This window comes from Hevea brasiliensis, chromosome 5 (assembly GCF_030052815.1).
Source record: "Hevea brasiliensis isolate MT/VB/25A 57/8 chromosome 5, ASM3005281v1, whole genome shotgun sequence".
Lineage (NCBI taxonomy): Eukaryota > Viridiplantae > Streptophyta > Magnoliopsida > Malpighiales > Euphorbiaceae > Hevea > Hevea brasiliensis.
The window spans coordinates 32,026,194-32,049,942 of NC_079497.1; positions in this window are offsets into that span (position 1 = coordinate 32,026,194).

The following is a 23,749-nucleotide window of genomic DNA, read 5'->3' on the forward strand; positions in this document are numbered from 1 at the left end:
GAGCAAGGTGTAATCCATAATTTTTGGGGAATTTATGGGGAAATTTAGAGTTTTAAAAGCTTACACATAAGCTTTAATGGAGGATTTTGAGAGGGAGAGGATGAGAGATGAGAGATGGCAAAAATGGGTGAGGAAGACAACTTTTTTCTATTCTTTTCTTTTATAAATTTTAGCTAAATTAATACATAATTATCCCATAATTTTTAAATTCTTAATTATTAAGTTTATTGCATCATGCATGATGTCATGCATGATGTAATAAACCTTTTTCACTTTTTCAATTTTTTCTTTTTCCTATTTTTTTTCATTTATTTTTTTCTTTAGTTCTTTAATTTAATTCTTGATCCCAAAATTTTCTTTTCTCCGATTTTATTTGACAGTCAGGTCAGGAGTCAGCTCTAGGGGTCAATTGACCAAATTGCCCCTCGTCAGTTTGATCCGGTTTGCAAATAATTCAATATTTCTTTTGGATCTCTAACCTAATTATTTGACCTGCTTAAAAATTCTTTTTTGTGATTTTCTATTTTTCACTGTGTTCGCAATAGTCCTAAGGACCGCGGCGTCACACTTTACAATTTGAAATTTGAGTTTAAATCGACCTCGCAGTTGTTCCGGAGAAGGTCACCCATCGCTGTGACTCTCGGCTCATTTAACCTCTTATGTTCTGTTTTTCTTATTTATACTTAACTAATTGATAATTACTAATTATTTGTGTTCAGGGCTTATTTAGTTATATTAGACATGGTTCTACTTCTCTTATTTGTCCGAACCGATACTAGTCACCGGAACAGTGAAATATACCAGGCTATGTAAATAGGGGTGTTACAGTTGCATTATTGTGGTGTGTACTGTGCACAATGATTCGACCTCCCCGACCATAGCGAGTTAGAATTGCCCCCGAAGATGGCCCTTTTGGATTAGTCTTGCATAGTTAGTGAGATAAAGAATGGGTTTTGATTGATAAGAAATTGTGAATTTAAATGAGATTGTGCACAAATGATTTTGTTAAAATAATTGTTTTTTTCCATAATTGTAGGAATTATTTTTATTGTTCAGTTGTGATTTGACAAATTGAAATTTTGATCAAGGTTATTTTAATAAATGACTATTATTATTGGCAATGAAAATTTTGACATTTAGGAATTGGTTAAATTTTGAGATTCCAAAATTTTTGATATAATTATTGTTAATATATATTGTATTATATTTTAAATTATAGTTGTGCACCACTGAGTTCACCACTCAGTGATAGCTTTGTATGCGGTCGCAGGTGAGAGTAGAGATAGAACAATTGAGTGAGATTCCCGCAGCTGCACCTTGAAGACTGCTTGTAACTAGCCTCGGGTATATTATAGGTATACCCTTGTATATTAGATTTTGATTATGCATGTAAATATATGTGTGTAAATTATTTGAGCAGATGTATAAAACTTTTGAAATGTTATTTTGGGTGTGTAATGGAAATGTAAATTTAGTTGTAACAATAAATTTTAATACCTTAATGAATATATTATTTACTTTTTTTCTAGAAATTGAAAATTATGGACGGTTTCTTTTATGATGAGTTGGCTTGATAAGTGAATTGAATTGATTGTGATGAATGGGGATATGAAAATGAGTGTATTGGAGTTGTGGTTGTTTTGAAAACTTTGGGAGTGTATTTCTTTGCAGATTTTAAGTTTGGTTTTCTCAAAATACAATCGGCACTCTGTCAAAATTTTTGCATAAATTACGAAAAAATTTTAATGACTTGAAATTTGATTTATGACTTAGTGTTAAATAAAAGTTTTAATATTAAAAAAAAAATTTGCTCACCACTTTAAAAATGAACGAAAATTATTTTAAAATCCCTTGTAGTATATTTAATGGTTATCGGTAGGCGAAGTACGGTAATTCATTAGATGTACTAGGGGATCATGTTACATCTTACTGAGGGGTAGGGTGTGATAGAGGTGATACAAGATGATTTGAAAACTTAAAACATAGGCTTAAAACTTTGCTTTAGAGACCCTCTACAAATTTTGGATGTAAAGCATTTGACTGTTGAGTGCGATTCTGAGTTGGAAATCTGGAAACCTGGAATTCTCAGGACTCTGTAGCAGTGAATAAGAGGTGGTAATTTAGTTATAACTCATGATTTAGGTTTCCAAATTTGGTGATTCTTGAACCATTGGAAACTTAAAACATTTAGGAACATATCTTATGAAGACTACTTTGATTGAATCTATCTTTAAGATGGTCAAATTGATCTATGAATAGAAACCATAAATTTTGATTGTATCTAAACTTGGTCAGGTAGAAACTGGACAGTTTGTAGAAAAATGAGCATAACTTGAGATCTAGACCTTGAAATGGAGTTATTCTTGATTTAAATAAAAGGTAAGACATAAGGCTAAAACTTTCATGAAGGAATGTTGTCAAAAAATTATGGTTAAGTAACCTTAAAATTAACTAAAAGATAGGGCACATAATCTGAAACCTGCTAGGATGCATTCTGGACTATCTAGAGTAAAAAGGGTATAACTTACCCTAGAAAACTCAAAATGAGATGATTCTTATTTTGTTGGAAAGTTAAGATCTAAGGGATCAACTTTCATGAAGAATAAATAAGCAAAATCTAATTGCAACTTATTCAAATTTGAACTCTAAAATGTGTCCAGAATCTGCCCTGTAACTGATAAAGTTGAAATTTTACTTAAGAATAGCTATTGATTAATTGACCATAACTTTTGATCCTTAAATCCAAATTAAGTGATTGAAAAACTTTATTAAAGTTAAGACATAGATTTAAAAATCTCATGAAGAAAGTTGAATTTAAATCCTGTAATTATTAGGTCAAAATGTTTGAACAATGTAAAGCATAAAGTCTAATTTTTGTTGGAATTTGACAATGGACATTATAGGTGTGAACTTTATATAAATGTATGAAATTACATGCATGCAATATGAAAATATGATAATAGGATAAGTTTACGTGCATACAAGTATTGTTGATTACATCATGTGGAAAATAAAAATGATAATTACCTTATTAAGCCCGGGTAAACCTAGACAATGAATTATAGTTTTGGATAGATTGGTATACTAATAGGGGACATCATTAACAATATTACATTAATTATGATACTGGATTGATGAATGTCTATTAGAGGCACCGAGTGCCCATTATTGAATTGATTAGAGACACCAAGTATTCAGTACCGGAAGCTCCGTATCCAGACAGTTAGATAGAGGCACCGAGTGCCCATTGTTAAATCGGTTAGAGGCAACGAGTGTTCAATATTGGGAGTCTTATATCCAGTCCATATAGTTCTGTCATAGGTTACTATGGGTACATGACAAATCTTAAAATGTGATTTTGATTGAGAAAATGCATAGAAATATAATAAGAACTATGTTAAACCTTGAACATTATTTATAAAATCTTTTATAATATATATACAATTTTTACTCTTATTCTTTTTAAATTATTAGTGCACCACTAAGCTGTGAAACTTAGCGCATAGGTACAGAAGGAAAAGAGTAGACAACCAGAGATAGGATGTAACACCCCTATTGGCATAGCCTAGTACATTTTACTGTTCCGGTGACCAGTGTTAGTCCAGACAATTAAGAGAATTAGAGCCACATCTAAGACACCTAGATAAGCCTTGAACACAAATAATTAGTAATTGTCAAATAGTTAAGTATAAAGAATAAAAACAAAGTACAAAAAGTTAAATGAGCCGGGAGTCACAGTGATGGGTGACTTCCCCGGGAAGTGATTGCGAGGTTAGTCTAAACTCAAATTTCGAATCGAAAAATATGACGCTGCGGTCCTTAGGACCATTGCGAACACAGTGGAAAAGAGAAAATCACGAAAAAGAGTTGTTAAGTAGGTCAAATAATTAGGTTAGAGATCCAGAAGAAATATCGAATAACTTACAAACCGGATTGAACCAGCGAGGGGTAATTTGGTCAATTCACCCCTAAAGCTAACTCCTGACCTAACTGTCCAATAAAATTAGACAAAAGAAAATTTTGGAATTGGGAATTAAATTAAAGAACTAATGAAAAAATAAATACAAAAGAAAAAAAAAAGAAAAAAGAAAAAGAAAGAAAAAGGTTTATTTACATCATGCATGACATAAGCATGATGCAATAAATCTAACATTTAAAAATTAAAATTTTTTGGGATAATTATGTATTAATTAAGGTAAAATTCAAAAGAAAAGAAAAAGAAAAAAACACTCTCATCTTCCCTCACCCTAAGCCGGCCACTCTCTCCCTCACATCTCCATTGATGTCCACCATTGAAGAGTTATTCAACCTTGAATAACTTGATTTTCTCTCACAAAATCTAACCTTAAATCCTAGTAAGCTTCTAAATTAACCTAGACAAGAAAAGTGAACAAGAAAAGAAAAAAGGAAAAGGGAAGAAATTGAAAAATTGAAGTTCAAGTGGAGGTAAGTAATTGAATTTGAAAATCTTAGTTTATTTGTTGTGTTTGTAGCTTAATATAACTAGAAATCAACTTAACATTAAAAGAAAACAATTGTTAAGAATCTAGGCCAGCTAGGGTTAGGGTTTGATATGAATGAGTTTGATGGTTTTGAATGGTTATTTGAGGTGAATGAGGTATATAGATCATGAATGTACACTTTGAAATGCATTAGATTGAACTTTATGTAATTTAGGGTTTTGAGCATGTAAAAAATTGGAAATAAATTTGAGAATTGGTCAATTGATATAATTGACCTTATTTAAGTTGAGAAATGGTCAATTGTGACTATTTGTGGTGTGTATGAATTGTTGGAAACAAGTTCCAATTCAGATAGGTTAGGGTCAATCTGCAGGCAGCAGACAACTTGACCTAGGTCTTTTCAGGGACCAAAACTGAAAATTTACCAACCTAATTGGTGTGAGGCCAATTGGGAATGAAATTAGACACAAAATGGACCATTTTTCATTTAGGAATCATACTCAAAAGTGACCATAACTTAGTGAATAATTAGACCAAATCCAGAATTGGGCACACTACCTTGTACAAAAATGACCAAATGAACAATAGTTACGTAAATGACCATAACTTGGTTTAGGAATGTCCAAATAACCTGAATTTTATATCGATAGAAAGCTGAGACATAGCCCTACAACTTTCATGGAGAAAACAAACCCAAATTGTGATCATAACCTATCCAAATACTTACCTGCAATCAATCCACAAAAATTGCTAAAATCCAAGAAATTGCCCAGAATTCTGGATAACACCAAATCTGACTAGCTATGTTCAAATGGCTATAACTTGGGCTACAAAACTCCAAATGAAGTGATTCAAAAAGGGAAATAAAATTAAGACAATAGGGAACAACTTCTATTGAAGAAAACTTAGCCAAATTACTACAGCAACTTAACTAATGGAACAGTGTAAAACAGGACACCAAATCTAGAATTTTGGAATTTTACCTAAGAAACTTAAAGTTTGAGGAAAACAATCAAAACCAACAAGTTAGGTAACCAAAATGTGGTATGTGGGTGAAATTAGAATTCCCATACCTATTAAGCATTAGAAAGTCAACAAATTGACTTGAATAGTGTCGTGAATAGTAACTCCGAAATGAAAATTTTCAAGAATATTAGTTTAAGCATATTGGGGCTAGAATTAAGTATTTATGAATTAATTATTAGATTTATTGTGAGATAAGATACTGAAACACTATAAATTGCGTGTTTCAGGTGAAAAAGACTTGGAAAAGGATAGGGTAAACTGAGTCAAGGCCTAGAGGTGACTCACATCAGGTTTGTGCACAACAAACTTAAAATTCTTTGTTTCTACTTTTCTTGAAATAAATGTTGTGAATAATTTTGATTGTTATGGCTTTGAAAATCTTATTTGAAAAATAGTGTGTTGCCTATTTTGTAAATGAAAAATGAAAAGTTTGGAATGAAATATGATTTGTGAATTGTATAAAATGTTTGAATAACTTGATTTAAATTATTTTTTATTCATACTTGGCATGGCAATATCATTATGTTTCTCCTTCATTTATGGGGTGAGTTTGACTATATTCCTCCCTCTCTGGCTTGCCAGTCTGAGGTGACTTTGGATGAGTACTCATTAGCTAGCTAGCCACCTCCCTCATTGATTTCAATTAGTGGGGTGAATTTGCCTTGTCGTGGTGTACAACATGGTGTGTTTGGAAATTTTGTATAATGGCCTAAGTTGTGTTATTGATTGGCAATACTATGATTATTAAATTGTTTGATAAAATTTGTGTTATATTAAGCTTTGAAAATTGTGAAATATTTAAATTATGATTTGTTATAAATGTGATTTGAAAAACTGTGAAATGTGATTGTGAAATATTGAACTGTGAATTAATGATAAATGTTTTATATTTTGTATTTTATATTTTATTGTGCACCACTGAGTATTTTTATACTTAGTGATAGCTTTATTTGCTGTCGCAGATAGAGACAAGAAAAAAATAGTAGAGTGAGCTACTGATTATTGGACTACACAGAGGCTTTTGTATGGGTATTTAGTTATACCCTTATAGTTTATTTTGATGTAAATAGTTTAGTGTCATATGTGTTAATGTAAAATTGAGCAGTTGTACATTAAGTTGTAATAATATTATTTTTTATTTTTCTTCTGTAAATTAAGATTTGTGTATGTAAATTTAATTTAATGCAATGTTTATGAGTTATCGAATTGTTTTGAAAAATTTTTAAGTTGTGAAATTTGAGTTGAAATTTGGTTGAATTGTACTGATTTGAGGATATATTGGCGGTTGGGGTTGAGAAATGAAATGAATTATTTGGAAGTGTTTTTCACAGGTTTTGAAGAACTGTTTTCCCCAAACATAGATGACACTCTGCCAAAAATTTTTCAAAATTTATGTAAAATAAAAATGTACAAAAATTTTAACTAGTCTTTAAACTTCAAGTAAATGTTTTTAATACTTGCTGTAAAAGCTCACCATTTTCAAAAAGTAAGAAAATTATTTTAAAATCCCTTGTAGTATATTTAATGGGTTACCGATAGGTGAAGTATGGTAATTCATTAGATGTACTACGGAATCATGTTACATCTTACTGAGGGATAGGGTGTGACACAGGAGAGGAGGGAGTGGATCTGCAGAAAAGTCCGAAGTCATCTCTTACTTGGACTTTGTGGTAGATGCACTACCATTACTAGATGTATTTTGGTTACTCATTTTTGCATTTCAATTGTCATGTACCAAAATATTTGATGTAAATTTATTTTGGATGACTGTAAATTAAGTACAAACATACTTTGTTACTTTTACAAATTTATGTCTAATTATATGTTATGTAAATATTCACATATGATGAAGAAATGAATTTGATTACAAGTATGATGAGAATTGATTTACAATATTGTTGAAATTGAAAATATAATTTTTTAACAGGTGTTATTAACAGGTGAATGTTAAAAGTTTAAGGGAAACTCTTGCAGTTTTTCCCTTTGAAATTTATGACTAAAAATTAATAGCAAACACAAATTAAGTAAATTGTTCAAATACAATTTTAGGTACTCCGTGCATAGAATGTGGCATTCCTTGCTCAGTTTCACTGTATATAGGGTAGGGTGTGTTGCAAATATATAGATTTTACTAAACCTAAGAGACTAACTTGTAATTTATCCTACATATAAATGTATGAAAAGGAATATTGTCATTAACAATAATGCACTTCATAATTTAAATTATTTATAAAAATATCAATGAAAACATATTTACAAGGACAACTGAATATATTTATCACTAATAATATAAATTAGTTATGAAAATCTATTGCTAATTTATTGGTACATTAATGTATATTTCAATCTTTTGTTAGGTGTTTGGAGTCGCAATAAAAAATTCTCATAATTTTTAGGATATATATATCCTAAAATCTTATGTCAAATGATAAGGGAAAAAAAAGTATTTTTGATGGATAATAATATAAAAAAATAATATAAAATAAATTAATTTTAAATTTTTTTCAAAATTTTATTTTACTAACATTTTTTTTGAATTTTTTAAGATCAAATATTAACTATAATATTTACCACCACAGTAAAAAATTATAAAACCTTTTTTAAAAAATGAAAGATTTAAATAATTATTAATAATATATATAATTAATATATTTAATATTAAATATATTAATATATAATAAAATTTTAGTTAATAATTGCATAATATATAATTATTAAAAAAAAGAAATTATTATATTTCAATAAATTTTATTTTATAATTTTACAATATTGAAAAATCTAAAATTATTTACTAATAACTCTATAAATACATTAAACTTATTAAATTATAATATTATTATATTATAAAATTTTAATATTTTAATTTAAGTAATTCAAATTAAAATTTAAATCCTATATACTTATAAAATAATTAATTTTCATAAATTGCTGCAAGTGATTCAAAAGGCTAGTATATTTAAGTATTTATATATTACAATTTTAATACAATATATGTACATTATTAAAATTATGTTAAAATTTTTACTCCTTTCAATTCACAAAGATATATTAACTTTCCATTTTTATTTGTTGCAAAATATATGACATTTTTTTTTCAAATAATAGTTTACTTATTAATTAGCTAATATGCCTCTATTTGCTATACATTGAAAAATTAAAATCTATTAGTTCCAAGAATAATATAGTAAAATGAGTCATTTAACTTTTAATGAAGCAATATTAGTGAATAGTATATTAGGGCTAAACAAAATTTATTTATTTAACCATATTAATTATTTTTTTTAATCCATGTGAAAATAAAAGTAAATATATTTTTGTGAGATGGAGTGAGTATTTCTACCCTATGATTTACTTTTTTTTTAATAAATAAATTTATATTATATAAAGAAACATTAAAATTAAAAAAAAAAGAAAAAAGAAGAGCTCAATGGGAAAACCACCCACTCGCCCCACCAACCCTGTTCTTTGTGGGGGAGTGATCTTTGTCCCAACTCACCATATTGCTATCCCTAAGCCTAGTCAAATTGAGTCTAAAGGCTCAATTCATAGCAACTTAACTCGCTCGATGTAAATAACTTTTTTACAATTAAAAATATATATTTCTAATATAATAGCCATTAAATATATAATATTTTTATTTAAAAATATATTTTTCTTTTAGAAAAAGAGAGAAACAAAATTACACTACACTCGTATTATAAACCAACTAAGACCAAAGATCAACTTGAAAATAAGGGAAACCTCACCTACCAATCTCAATTTAAAGTATTGCCAAATCAAATGCACAAAAGAATTCATGCTACAAAATGAGAAGAATGTTGCAAAAGAATTTGCATTACTTACTATTATTACTCTTAAGAAGAATTTGGGTAAAACACTTATTCCATATCAATTGTAAACCTTTAAAGATTGCCTAGAGTTCAACTCCTAATGCTGAGCAACTACCCACATTCTTGACAAATCCTCCACATTAGCAGCCTGGTCAGTCCTAAGTAAACCATCAAAGAAAGCTTGATTTTATTGCCTATGCATAGCCCCATCAACATGTATCTTTTCCTACCTCTTCTGTGGTAAATCGCAAGAAACTTAGACAATCTGAAACAAACTCCTAGGAGCAAGTCTAAAATCTAGGACGTCTAAGGCATGCAAAAACCCTTTAGCACTTCACAGCATATATTCTACCATAGAATGTATTGTAAGCATTTTCATCTTGTTCGTGTATGTGCACAACAACCAATAATTGGTTACAAATATAATCACTCTTTTTCATGCAAATATACATTTTGTAATTAATAATGACTTTTTTATTTTAATATTCATGTTAATATTAGTTAATATTAATGAACCTAGAGTAAAGATAAAGTCCATGGAACTAATATGCTTTAAAGAGGAAATTATAGTGTGTTATTATTGTAAGATTCTTATTGTATCACAACATATGTTCCTATTTGCTTAAAAACAATTGGTTGGCTGACATTTTGAATCTGAGGAATGCCAAACATTGGGTATGTCAACCTAAGGTGCGCTAAACTAACTTCCAAAAATCAAACGATAGAGAACTAGCTAGAGTGGACGCAGTTTCACTATTAGAGCTTAGTGAAATTTAAAATTAATTAGAGTGAATTGCAAATGCTTATATGTACTAGAATGAAAATGAACTTTTTTTGATTTTGTATTGAGTATTGGAAACAGAAACATAAGACTTTGAAATTAGAAATGCTAAACTAAGAATTGCAAGGAAAATGATTGGAACTGAAATAAACGAAGATTGGAAGTTGAAAAGAACTTGAATTTGAGTTAATTTGTTGTGTTGATTGTTTGATTGCCAAATTGTTGTTTGTTGTTGGTAGATTTGTTGTTGTCTTCACATTTGCAGTTCGTTTCCTTTTATAAGCTCCTCAAGAACACTCTGGATCTCCACATTCCCACACTTGCATGTCCATAGCAGTTACTCCATGTTTCCTCGTAAGCTCCTCAGAAAGACTTTAGATCCTCACTTTCTGATATCTACACAAGTTCACGGTAGTTACTTAACTCCAAATCTCCTTCTTTTATTTTGCTACTTTTTAACTTCCCACTCCAAACTAACTGCATCTTCTTCCTTATCTCTACCCATTAATTAATTTGTTAAATCACTTTAAGCCTCTTAATTTAATTAATAAAATAGAATTAATCTATAAAAATTAATTAAAATAAATCATTGGTAAAAAATTAAACTTAAATTTAATGCCAAAAATTTAATTTTTAATGCAAACAATTGCCCTCCTGCACATGGATTAGCTGATTGGCCATTCCATGTGTTAATCTGTTTATAATTTTATAATTAAATAATTTTACTCATAATTAAATTCTAAATAGTCTATTATGTATAACACCCCTATATACATAGTCCTGTATAAATCACTGTTCCGGTGATCGGTATTTGTCCGGGCAACTGGGATGTCTATGAAAGAGCGGAAGCATAAAAAACACAAGTTTATATCTTTGAATTCAAAAATTTTTTACCTAGGGTCACATGCATCATGCAAGATTTATTTTTATCTATTTGATTTCAATGATAAACAACATATTAAAACCCTTTTAATATGTTTTTGGATCTACATTTGCCATTTAAGATTTTAGAATTAATCAAATTAATTTTAAAAACCCTAGATTAGATCAAGAACAAGTGCACTAACCTCTTGATGCACTGCAGTGTGTTTATCACCTTTGGGATGCGTCTTTAGGACACAAGATGTTGTCCCTCTAGTTTATCCACACCAAGATCACCTATGGCAGCCCTTGAACAGCTTCTAAAGCTTTTTCTACGAATTAGAAAATCAAGTTTTGCCTTTCAAAAGATTACAGATGTAAACAGGACACTAGAAACAATTTCTAGTATTTTTAATTCAAGAGATTGTTTGCTAATCTCTTTGAATTGATAAGAGAAGAAGAAGAAGATAAGGGAATGGCAGCCAAGGGTGGCGGCACAAAGAGAATGAGCAGCTTGTGTGATTTTTTCTTTCATCCTTATACTTATATAGCTAGGTCACCACTTAAAACCCTTGCCACATGTCACCTTTTGATTAGCTCTAGGTTTAATTGACCCAATCACATTGTGCCAAGTGTCAAACCTATATTTAATCTTGATTTTAATCATCTTACATGATTAAAAGACATATGGCAAGCTTATGTGTAGTGCCATGTGTCACCATTTCATAGTGCCACATGTCACCCTGTGAAATGACCAAAATACCCCTGTGTCTTAATTTTGAGTTCTCAACCCAAAATAATTATTTCTCTTCTTCTAATCAATTTATATCAAATATAAATTAATTAATTAATCTCTATTAATTAATTTCTCATTAATTAAATTCATATTTAAACACTTTAAATATAAATTTAACTTATACTATACATCCAATAACCTAGATTTGGTTTCAAGTCATGCTAGGGACTTTGAAATCTAATTGCAAACTAAACCTATTTAATTAATCAGTTAAACTCTTTAATTAATCAATTAAACCATATTTAATTTAATGATTACTTGTGTATGTGTGTGACTTACTATCACTAATTGGCAATGAGACATGATATCAACTCTTAATATCATCAGAACTCTTTCTTACCATAAATGATTTCTCTAAATCATTTTATGCACCTCATAGACCTTGGTTAACACCTAGCATAGTATGCCATGGCCACCCAATCAGTAATAAGGTTTACCTTAAATGAACCTATAATCATATGTTACCATGCACTACAATCTCTCTGTTACAAAATCCCAACTCAAGCTAGAGTCATGGTTTATGTTAAACCCCATTTGCTATGAATATTATGTTCTCATTTAATTCCAGTTCTTGATTAAAAAGATTTTCTCATCAGAAACTATTTTTTGATTAAATCTATCTGTCCTGGCCAGGAACTTGAAACATCATGAACAGTTAAATAAACATAGGATTTTATCCCTATTTACTTAGGGTAACAAATTCCATCTTGATCAACACCTACCTCTATATATAACTAGTAGGAGCCAACACATGCCCATATACCCATACATAGTACAAGTATGAAAGCAGTATCAAACTCAAACCACCTATATATAAGATAACTATGCTATCTCAGGTCTAAAGATTATATGCACTGATATGATTTATGACAATGCATTGACAAGAGTAAACTCCATGTGCTTGTCATAAGTGTCACTGGTTTGGCCTACTTATCATGTATAAGAGCCTATCATGTTTGTTATATGGCATGAGACTCACCATTCCATCTTATTTATATCTCATATAAATAACTTGGGAACAAAAATGAATACAATCTTTCTGAATAAGTCATGTTCTTATTGTGAAGTATCCTATATTGTGAACCTATTTATGATACTTTGTACTAGAAATACTATCACTCATATTCTTAACAACTTAAGAATAGAATTTCTAACAAAATATCAATGGACCTTTTCTATTACACATAAATATATTATATAAATGGAAAAGTGAAAATGCCTTTTATTAATAAAAATATGTACAAGATACATACTAAATGATATGCTCTAGGGCATACTACTAACAATCTCCCACTAGCACTAGAGCCATTCATTACAATATCTTAGACCCATCTTCTTAAGATGTCGGTCTAGCTGAGTCTGTGACATAGGCTTAGTGAATGGATCAGTTGGATTTTCAGCTGATGCTATTTTTTGTATGGCTACATCACCTCGTCCAACTATTTCTCTGATGATGTGGTAGCACCTTTCTATGTGTTTGGATTTTTGGTGAGACCGGGGTTCCTTAGCCTGTATGACTGCTCCATTGTTGTCACAGTGAAGTGGAACTGCTAACTCAATGGAAGGAACTACTGCAAGTTCTGTCATGAACTTCTTTATCCAAACGGCTTTACAGCATCTGATGCAGCAATATACTCAGCCTCGGTAGTGGAATCTACAGTCGTACTCTGTTTGGAACTCTTCCAACTGACTGCACTTCCATTACAAATGAACACATATCTAGAGGTAGACTTTCTATCATCGATATCTGATTGGAAATCAGAATTGGTATAACCATCCAATTGCAAGTCTCCACCTCCATATATCAAGAATAAATCCTTAGTTCTTCTCAAGTACTTAAGGATATTCTTGACAGCTATCCAGTATTCCAAACCTGGATTGGATTGATACTTGCTAGTTAAACTAACAGCATATGCAATATCTGGCCTAGTATATAACATTGCATACATCAAACTTCCAATAGCCGAAACATATGGAATCCTGGCCATTTTATCTCTTTCTTCAGGTGTCTCTGGAGACATCTATTTAGAAAGGTGGATACCATGTCTCACTGGTAACAATCCTCTCTTGGAATTAAGCATGTTAAACCTCTTTAACACCTTTTCTAAGTATAGACTTTGGGATAAACTAATTATTCTTTTTGCTCTATCTCTATATATGTGAATCCCAAGAATATAGGTTGCCTCCCTAAGTCTTTCATGGAGAATGTATTTGACAACCATACCTTTACAGTTGTCAACATACTTGTGTCATTACCCATCAACAGCATGTCATCCACATATAAGATAAGGAAAGTGATAGCACTGTCACTAACCTTCTTATATACACATGGCTCATCCTCATTTTTGATAAAACCAAATTACTTAATGGCTTCATCAAAATGGGTATTCCAACTCCTCGAAGCTTGCTTCACCCCATAAACGGATTGCTTTAGCTTGCATACTTTGGAACCATCTTGGGATTCAAAACCCCTAGGTTGTTCCATGAAAATGTTTTCTTCAATGTATCCATTGAGAAAAGTTATTTTGACATCCATTTACCAAATCTCAGAATCATAGTATGCAGCTATTGCTAATAGAATCCTAATTGATTTAAGCATAGCAACAGGCGAGAAAGTCTCCTCATAGTCAATTCCTTGCCTTTGGCGAAACCCTTTCGCTACTAACCTTGCCTTATAGGTCTCTACTTTTCCATCAGAACCAATTTTCTTCTTGAAAACCTATTTGTTCCCTATAGGTACAATACCTTCAGGTGGGTTAACAAGATCCCAAACTTGATTCTTTTACATGGAATCAATTTCGAATTTCATAGCATCAATCCATTTTGAAGAGTCTATATCTGATATAGCTTCTTCATAGGTAAGTGAATTATCTCCATGATCTACTTCTTCATGAGTAGACAACTCTTGTTCTTCTTCATGAAGGAAACCATATCTCACTGGTGGGTGAGATACCCTGGTTGTTCTACGAGGAACAGCTGTAGATGTTTCATCAATAGGTGTAGGTTGACTAGATGGATTTATATCCATCTAATCTGTTGGTTGGTCAGAATTCTCCAATTCTAACTCTATTTGCCTTCCTTTGCCTCCTTCTTGAACAAACAGTTGTTCAAGAAATGTGGCATCTCTACTTATCACAACCTTTTGTGATGTAGGCAAATAAAAATAGTATCAAAAACTATCTTTTGGATATCCAACAAATCGACCCTTTTCTGATCTGGTTTCCAATTTATCAGTGTTCAGCTTTTTAATATAAGCTGGACAACCCCAAATCTTAACATGCTTAAGACTTGGTTTTCTTCCATGCCATATCTCATAAGGTGTGGAAGAAACTGATTTTGATGGAATCCTATTCAGAATATACAAAGCTGATTCTAATGCAAATCCCCAAAAAGAGATTGGCATATCAGTATAACTCATCATATTACGTACCATATCTAATAAGGTACGATTTCTCCTTTCAGATACACCATTCAGCAGTGGTGTTCCTGGAGGAGTCAGCTGGGAAACAATGCCGTGCTATCTCAAGTATTCATCAAATTCAGTACTCAAATATTCACCTCCACGATCTGATCAAATAGCTTTAATACTATTTCCTGTTTGATTTTTTACTTCTGATTTAAATTCTTTGAACTTTTTAAAGGATTCATGTTTGTATTTCATCAAATACAAATACCCAAACCTTGATTTATCATCAGTAAAGGTAATAAAGTAATGAAAACCGCCTCTAGCCATTTCTTTAAATGGACTACATCCATCACTATGTATTAGCTCCAAAATATTTTCAGCCCTTAGTCCTTATCCAAGAAAGAGTGATCTAGTCATTTTGCCCTGAAGACAAGATTCACAAGTTAGAGTAGGCTCAGAGCCCAATGAGGAAAGAATCCCTATTTGCTCCAGTTTTGCAATCCTATCTTCTGTAACATGACATAACCTTAAGTGCCAAATATATTTTGAACTTGAGTTGATTTTCACCATGGCATTGCATTCATTTAGATCACTTACATTTATTTTGTGTTCGTCATTATTATCCAAATAATAAAGACCATCATTCATATAACCCGAACCAACACATTTGTTTCCAAAATAAATATTGCAAACATCATTTGTGAACTGAAATTCATAGTCATTTCTAGTCAAACTAGATATAGAAATGATGTTCTTAAAAGCATCAGGTACATATAAAATGTTATCCAAACACAAAACATGTCCAGACATGTAAAAAGATTTAGATCCTATGGCTAAAGCTTCAACAGTTGAGCCATTACCAATTTGGACTCTAACATCTCGAGAACGCAAGCTGCTATTATTTGCTAGTTCTTGCATATCATAAGAAATGTTAGAACTAGCACCAATAGCTAAAACCCAAGCTATAGATGAACTATGAGTATCATCAGAATCTAAATAATAAGATATAGACATACCTTCTGAAGGTCTATCCTTCTTGTCCTTTAGAGAAGCAAGATACTCTGGGCAGTTCCTTTTCCAGTGCCCATCCTTCTGGCAGTGGAAACACTTTCCTTTGCCTCCATCAGCTTTAGTCTTCCCTTTCTGTTTAGCTATTTTCTTGGAAGGACCAGGAATTTAAGGTTTCTTTTTCTTATTGCCCTTCTTCTTGTTGGACTTTCTAGTAGAAGAAGATGCAATCAAAGCTACCTCTTTTCCTTTATTGCCTGGCATATTCTTTTGGGCAATAACCAACATGTTGAGTAAACCAGCCAAGGTGCATTCCTGTTTAGTCATATAGAAATTTGTCACAAAATTCTCAAAAGACTCAGGAAGGGACTGAAGGATCAAATCCGTCTGTAGTTGGAAATCCATGTTGAAGTCAAGATGTTTCAACTACTCAATCAGTCGAATCATCTTGTGGACATGATCCCCAACATTCTGTCCCTCAGACATCCTCATACTGAACAGCTGTCTAGATATCTCATACCTAGCATTCCTGCTGTGCTCACCATACAACTCTTGTAGGTGAAGGAGGATCTTACTCGCACTCTGCATGTTTTCATGCTGCTTCTGTAACTCATTACTCATAGAAGCAAGCACGTAACACTTAGCTCTCATATCATGCTCCTTCCACTTGTCCAAAGTTTCATGTTCCTCTAGAGTGGCCTCTAGAGGTAAGGGACCAGGAACATTTGAGTCTAGAACATATCCTATATGTTCAAGATTCAGGACAAGTTTCAAATTTCTTAGCCAATCAGACAAATTAGGTCCTGTTAACCTATTGTGATCAAGTATGCTTGCAAGGATATTAGATGGTGGTGTTTGTTCTATGCTCATTATTATCAGAAAATTAACTACAGAAAATAACCAGATTAATTAGTAAATGTATCATGTAATTAACTAAAATAATTATGATATTTTAATCAAATTGGTCCTCCACTAACTTAGCGAATCCTACACTTCCAAAGTAGAAAACGAAAATCCTAGTTGGATGGATTTCTAGTGGGTGATTGAATTCTTATAATTCTATTGATCATCCTCAGGTATGTCCATTATTGGAATTACAATAAACTATAAGTGAGCAACTCCTTGCCCATCATATCTCATGTGAGGTTCAATCCTTTACCTAGCCCCTAATGCTCAAAATCTCAGGTACATCCATTATTGACTTATCTTGCATTAGTTAAGTTGATCCCATTGAGCTAGTAATTATGAAAACAGTTTTAATGTCCTCAGGTACATCCAATATTGGCCACCAAACCATTTACATATTTACAACATCTCATACTTAACAATTATTCTTAAAAAAATCTCATAAATTAATTGCATCTTATGCAAGTATTTAAAATTTCTTAAAATAATTACCTCAATGGAGGGCCCATGTTATAATTACTTTAATTATATCATTTCCAACTTAATCATTTGTTTGGAAGATTTTATGGTTATCCTAATTACTATTAAGGTCTCACTTTGTACATTATCCATTTAGCATGCATATATCATATACTTGCATACATTCACATACATCTCATGCATTCATGGATAAACAGTAAATATGGTATGATCATGGACTTTCTAAGGGATTCAATTCTGAGCCACCAAGAATTGAATCAGGGCATTCTTAGGTGCATGTCATTCATTCATTTTACAAGAGTTGCTGAATAAGTACATAATCAACACTTGATCTTGAATTCCTTCCACTGGTCCCACCAATGCTCTTGACCTCCTGGATCTTCTTGCAATCCAATTACATAGTAATCCTTGGCATACCAAAGCGAATTTACAAGAACTAAATAAATGAAATTACAATCCAAAATTATTACAACCTTAATAATACATGCCCAAAATAAATTAAAATAAATTAATTAATTTACAATCCCAAAGAAACATAAAAGAAATAAATCTAATCACATTGGTCTTTTATAGTTTATGATCATCCATCATGCATATCACTATTTAACAATTAAATAAAACATACATACTTAAATTAAATTGAATATCTCATATTCAAATTAAAAATCTAGATTTGAATATGATTCAAACAAATTTAAAAATTCAGAATTGAATCACATTCAAACAAGTTTAAAAATTCAGATCTGAATCACATTCAAACAACCTTTTTTTTTTAAAAATTCAGATTTGAATCATATTCAAACAACTTTTAAAATTCAGATTTGAATCACATTCAAAAAACTTTAAAAATTCAGATTTGAATATGATTTAAACAACTTTAAAAATTCAGATTTGAATCACATTCAAACAACTTTTAAAATTCAGATTTGAATCACATTCAAACAATTTTTAAAATTCAGATCTGAATCAAAATTTAATTGTGTGATTAAAAATCCTAATTAAACACTTTAATTAGTCATGGGCCTAATTATGGGCCTTTGAATCCAAGCCCACAAACAAGCCCAAAGCCATGTGCATGGTTGGATTCACCAATCCATGCGCATCAATGGAGTTCACCTCCATACCGCCACCTTGACCTTGCAAATAGTAATGAATTAATCATCTCATGATCAAATCATACAACTAAATCATATAATCAACAATCTAAATGGCAAATATAGTGGCTCTGATACCAATTGAAGGAGCGGAAGCATGAAAAACACAAGTTTATATCAGTGAATTCAAAAATTTTTCACCTAGGGTCACATGCATCATGCAAGATTTATTTTTATCTATTTGATTTCAATGATAAACAACATATTAAAACTCTTTTAATATGTTTTTGGATCTACATTTTCCATTTAAGATTTTAGAATTAATCAAATTAATTTTAAGAACCCTAGATTAGATAAAAAACAAGTGCACTAACCTCTTGATGCGCTGCAGTGTGTTTGTCACCTTTGGGATGCGTCTTTAGGACACCAGATGTTGTCCCTCTAGCTTGTCCACACCAAGATCACCTATGACAGCCCTTGAACAGCTTCTAAAGCTTTTTCTATGAATTAGAAAATCAAGTTTTGCTTTTTAAGAGATTATAGATATAAACAGGACACTAGAAACAATTTTTAGTATTTTTAATTCAAGAGATTGTTTGCTAATCTCTTTAAATTGATGAGAGAAGAAGAAGAAGAGAAGGGAATGGTAGCCAAGGGTGGCGGCACAAAGAGAATGAGCAGCTTGTGTGATTTGTTCTTTCATCCTTACACTTATATAGCTAGGTCATCACTTAAAACCCTTGCCACATGTCACATTTTGATTAGCTCTAGGTTTAATTGACCCAATCACATTGTGCCAAGTGTCAAACCTATATTTAATCTTGATTTTAATCATCTTACATGATTAAAAGACATATGACAAGTTTATGTATAGTGCCATGTGTTACCATCTCATGGTGTCACATGTCACCCTGTGAAATGACTAAAATGCCCCTGTGTCTTAATTTTGAATTCTCAACCCAAAATAATTATTTTCTCTTTTTCTAATCGATTTATATCAAATATAAATTAATTAATTAATCTCTATTAATTAATTTCTCGTTAATTAAATTTATATTTAAACACTTTAAATATAAATTTAACTTATACTATACGTTCAATAACCTAGATTTGATTTCAAGCCATGCTAGGGACTTTGCAATCTAATTGCAAACCAAACCTATTTAATTAATCAATTAAACTCTTTAGTTAATTAATTAAATCATATTTAATTTGGTGATTACTTGTGTGTGTGTATGACTTACTATCACTAATTGGCAATGAGACATGATATCAACTCTTAATATTATCAGAACTCTTTCTTACAATAAATGATTTCTCTAAATCATTTTATGCATCTCATAGACCATGGTTAATACCTAACATAGCATGCCTTGGCCACCCAATCAGTAATAAAGTTTACCTTAAATGAACCTATAATCATATGTTACCATACACTAGAATCTCTCTGTTACAAAATCCCAACGCAAGCTAGAGTCATGGTTTATGTCAAACTCCATTTGCTATGAATATTATGTTCTCATTTAATTCCAGTTCTTGATTAAAAAGATTTTCTCATCAGAAACTCTTTTCTGATTAAATCTATCTGTCCTGGCCAAGAACTTGAAACATCAAGAACAGTTAAATAAACATAGGGTTTTTTCCCTATTTACTTAGGGTAACAAATTCCATCTTGATCAACACCTACCTCCATATATAACTAGTAGGAGCCAACACATGCCCATATACCCATACATAGTACAAGTATGAAAGCAGTATCAAACTCAAACCACCTATATACAAGATAACTATGCTATCTCAGGTTTAAAGATTATATGCACTGATATGATTTATGACAATGCATTGACAAGAGTAAACTCCATGTGCTTGTCATAAGTGTCACTGATTCGTTCTACTTATCATGTATAAGTGCCTATCATATTTGTTATATGGCATGAGACTCACTATTCCATCTTATTTATATCTCATATAAATAACTTGGGAAAAAACATGAATACAATCTTTTTGGATAAGTCATGTACTTATTGTGAAGTATCCTCGATTGTGAGCCTATTTATGATACTTTGTACGAGAAATACTGTCACTCATATTCTTAACAATTTAAGAATAGAATTTCTAATAAAATATCAATGGACCTTTTCTATTACACATAAATATATTATGTAAACGGAAAAGTTAAAATGCCTTTTATTAATAAAAATATGTACAAGATATATATTAAATGATATGCTCTAGGGCATACTACTAACAGTCTAGAACTACACTTACATGATAGTGAGGAGACATAAAATGATGAAATATGTGATAAGAAAAAAATTAAGAGAAAATAAAAGAGATGAAGTACAATTAGGTTAAACGAGCCAGAAACCGTAGCGATAGGTAACCGCACCGGGAAGTTACGGTGGGGATCGTTGACTAGCCCTGGACCGCGAGAAACCCTGGGAAATATTTTTGGGGCCTAATTAAAGGTCTAATGAGGTGTAATTGACATTAAAAATGTCAAAAAAAAATTAGTAAGTTAGTATAAATGAAAAACGAAAATAAAAGGAATCGGAGGATCAAGGATCAAATCGGTGTTACCAAAAAACTTGAAATACAACCCGAAGAGGGGCATTTTGGTCATTTGACACCTAGAGTTAACTTTTGACCTAAATGTCCATTAAAAATAAGTAGTATTAAATTTTGAAAATGCCATGAAAATAAGAAATTGGGCATATAATAGAAATAGTGAAAGATTGATGGCATAATTACAATTTAAGGGACTTTGGATTATTTAATCTATTAATCACCATTAGTGCTCCACTAAGTGAGCTTTAGTGGACCTATATAAAGCATTTTGGGACAGATTTCATTCCATTTTCAATCTCTCTTCACCTTGCCGAAATTAATTCTCCATGAAACCTCCATAGCCGACCATGGGACCAAGCTCCATGCACATCACTTCAAGCCACTTTCCACACAATTTTCTTTATTAATTCTTGTCTACACACCATGGGCAGTATATAGGTAGCAAAAAGGAGAGAAAATTCCAAGGATTTGTCAAGCTCAAGTTAAGGTTAGTGCTAGTTTTCTTATCTTCCTTAATTAAACTTTGTGTTAAGGTTGAGACAAGTTGAATGGTTAAGAAAAATTGAAGAAATGATTGAGTTTTGGTGAATCTTAATTTTGGCAGCCATGGTGATTAAAGGGATTTGATTCACATGAATTTGATGGGAATTGTTGTTGATTGAAGTAATTAGAAGTTATAGCAAGTTAATTTTATGTGTATGTTGAGATTGAGTAATTGAATTAGAATTTGATTTTGAATTGGAAATTTTCTATGTAATTGCTTAAAGTGGGTAGCCTTGATCCCATGAGAATGGATTAGTTCATGTGTGAAAGAAGTGAATTATGATGTTAATTTAAGTACTATATGAGTAGTCAAGTTATTTTATGTGTATATGTGAAATTGGTGCAATTGATTTGGGATTTTATAAGAGGTATTAAAGACTTTGGCCAATGGTGATTTTGGCAGCCTTGTGGTGCAATGAAGAGTGTTTAATTTCATGGAATTGTCTGATAAATTATGGTACTAAAGATTGATAGAAGTGTATGTAACTTGTTGATGGAATTCCATGTACCAGTTAGGTGATATCATGTAAAAATTATGTCAATGTTGACTTTGTGATTTAGAGTTGTATTTGGTGTATTGAGGAATTGTGTATTCTGCCCAAATTGATTATAATGTGATGTGATGAATGAAAATGTTATGGTATAAGTTCAGAATTAGGTATGGGAAATTAAAGTAGAACAAGTTGGATGTGTATTTGATTTGTGTTTGAGGAAAGTGTAAAGGGCAATATACATTTGGGGCTATAACCTAATTTGTGTGACCCCAATTAGTATGAAGCTAATAGGAGGTAAAACTAGGCTCAATATGGACCAACTTTCATGTTGGAAACTTACCAAAATTCTGTCCGAAAATTGACCTAAAAATTTACCAAATCCAAAATTGGCAATTTGCAATCCAGATTTTTGACTATATGAATAGTAATCAGTATTTTGGCCATAACTCATTCAAAACAGGTGAAAATGACCTTAAATTTATACTATTGAAAAGCTTAGACATAGGGCTACAACTCTTATGAAGATACCAAAGCTCAGACCTTAAGCAAGTCAATTTGCTTGCCCAAGTTCGGTTACAAAACCTGCCAGAATTGGAAATGACCTACGTTGGCAATAAAAGTGCAATCTGTCCAGCATTAGCAAAATGACCATAACTTGGTCCAAAAAACTCCAAATGACCTAAAATCAATGCCAAAAGTTCAATAAGACATAAGCCTACAAGATTGTAATTTTGACCAGAACCCAGAAATTGAAGAAACTAGGTCATCCGGCTAGGTCAAAACAATGTACAAAAATCTGAAAAATTGCAATAAAATGTAATAAGCTTTGAAATGAAATTGACAACATACACCAATATTGAGGAATGTAAAATGTGACATATTGATAACATTAAAACCAAGCCACTTTGTCACACCTTACCCCTCTGTAAGGCATAACATGATCCCGTAGAATACCTAATAAACTACCGAACTTCACCTATCGATAACTCATTAAGTACCCTATAAGGGATTTTAAAACAATTTTCTTACTTTTTGGAAGTGGTGAGCATTTTCTAATAGGTATTAAAAACATTTAATTGGAGTTTGAAAACTAGTTAGAATTTTTGTTCATTTTTATTTGTTCGCAAATTTTGAAAAAATTTCGGCAGAGTGCCGTCTGTATTTTAAGAAAACAGTTCTTCAAAAACCTGTAAAAACACTTCCAATGATTCTTTTTCATCAAACTCACTACTACCTCAACACAATTCAATATCATTTCTCAATTCAATTGTCATAAAAAACAGTACTCAATAATTTCATTCATATTTCATTATAATAAATTCACTTTACATTAGTCAACCAAACTTTACATTTACAAATCCAAAATACTATTATTACAAACTCTGTACAACTACTCATGACTAGTTATTACATGTACATATATTTACATACATCAAAATAAATATTACAAACAGGGTATAAAATATACCCGACAGAACTTCAGGGGGTGTAGC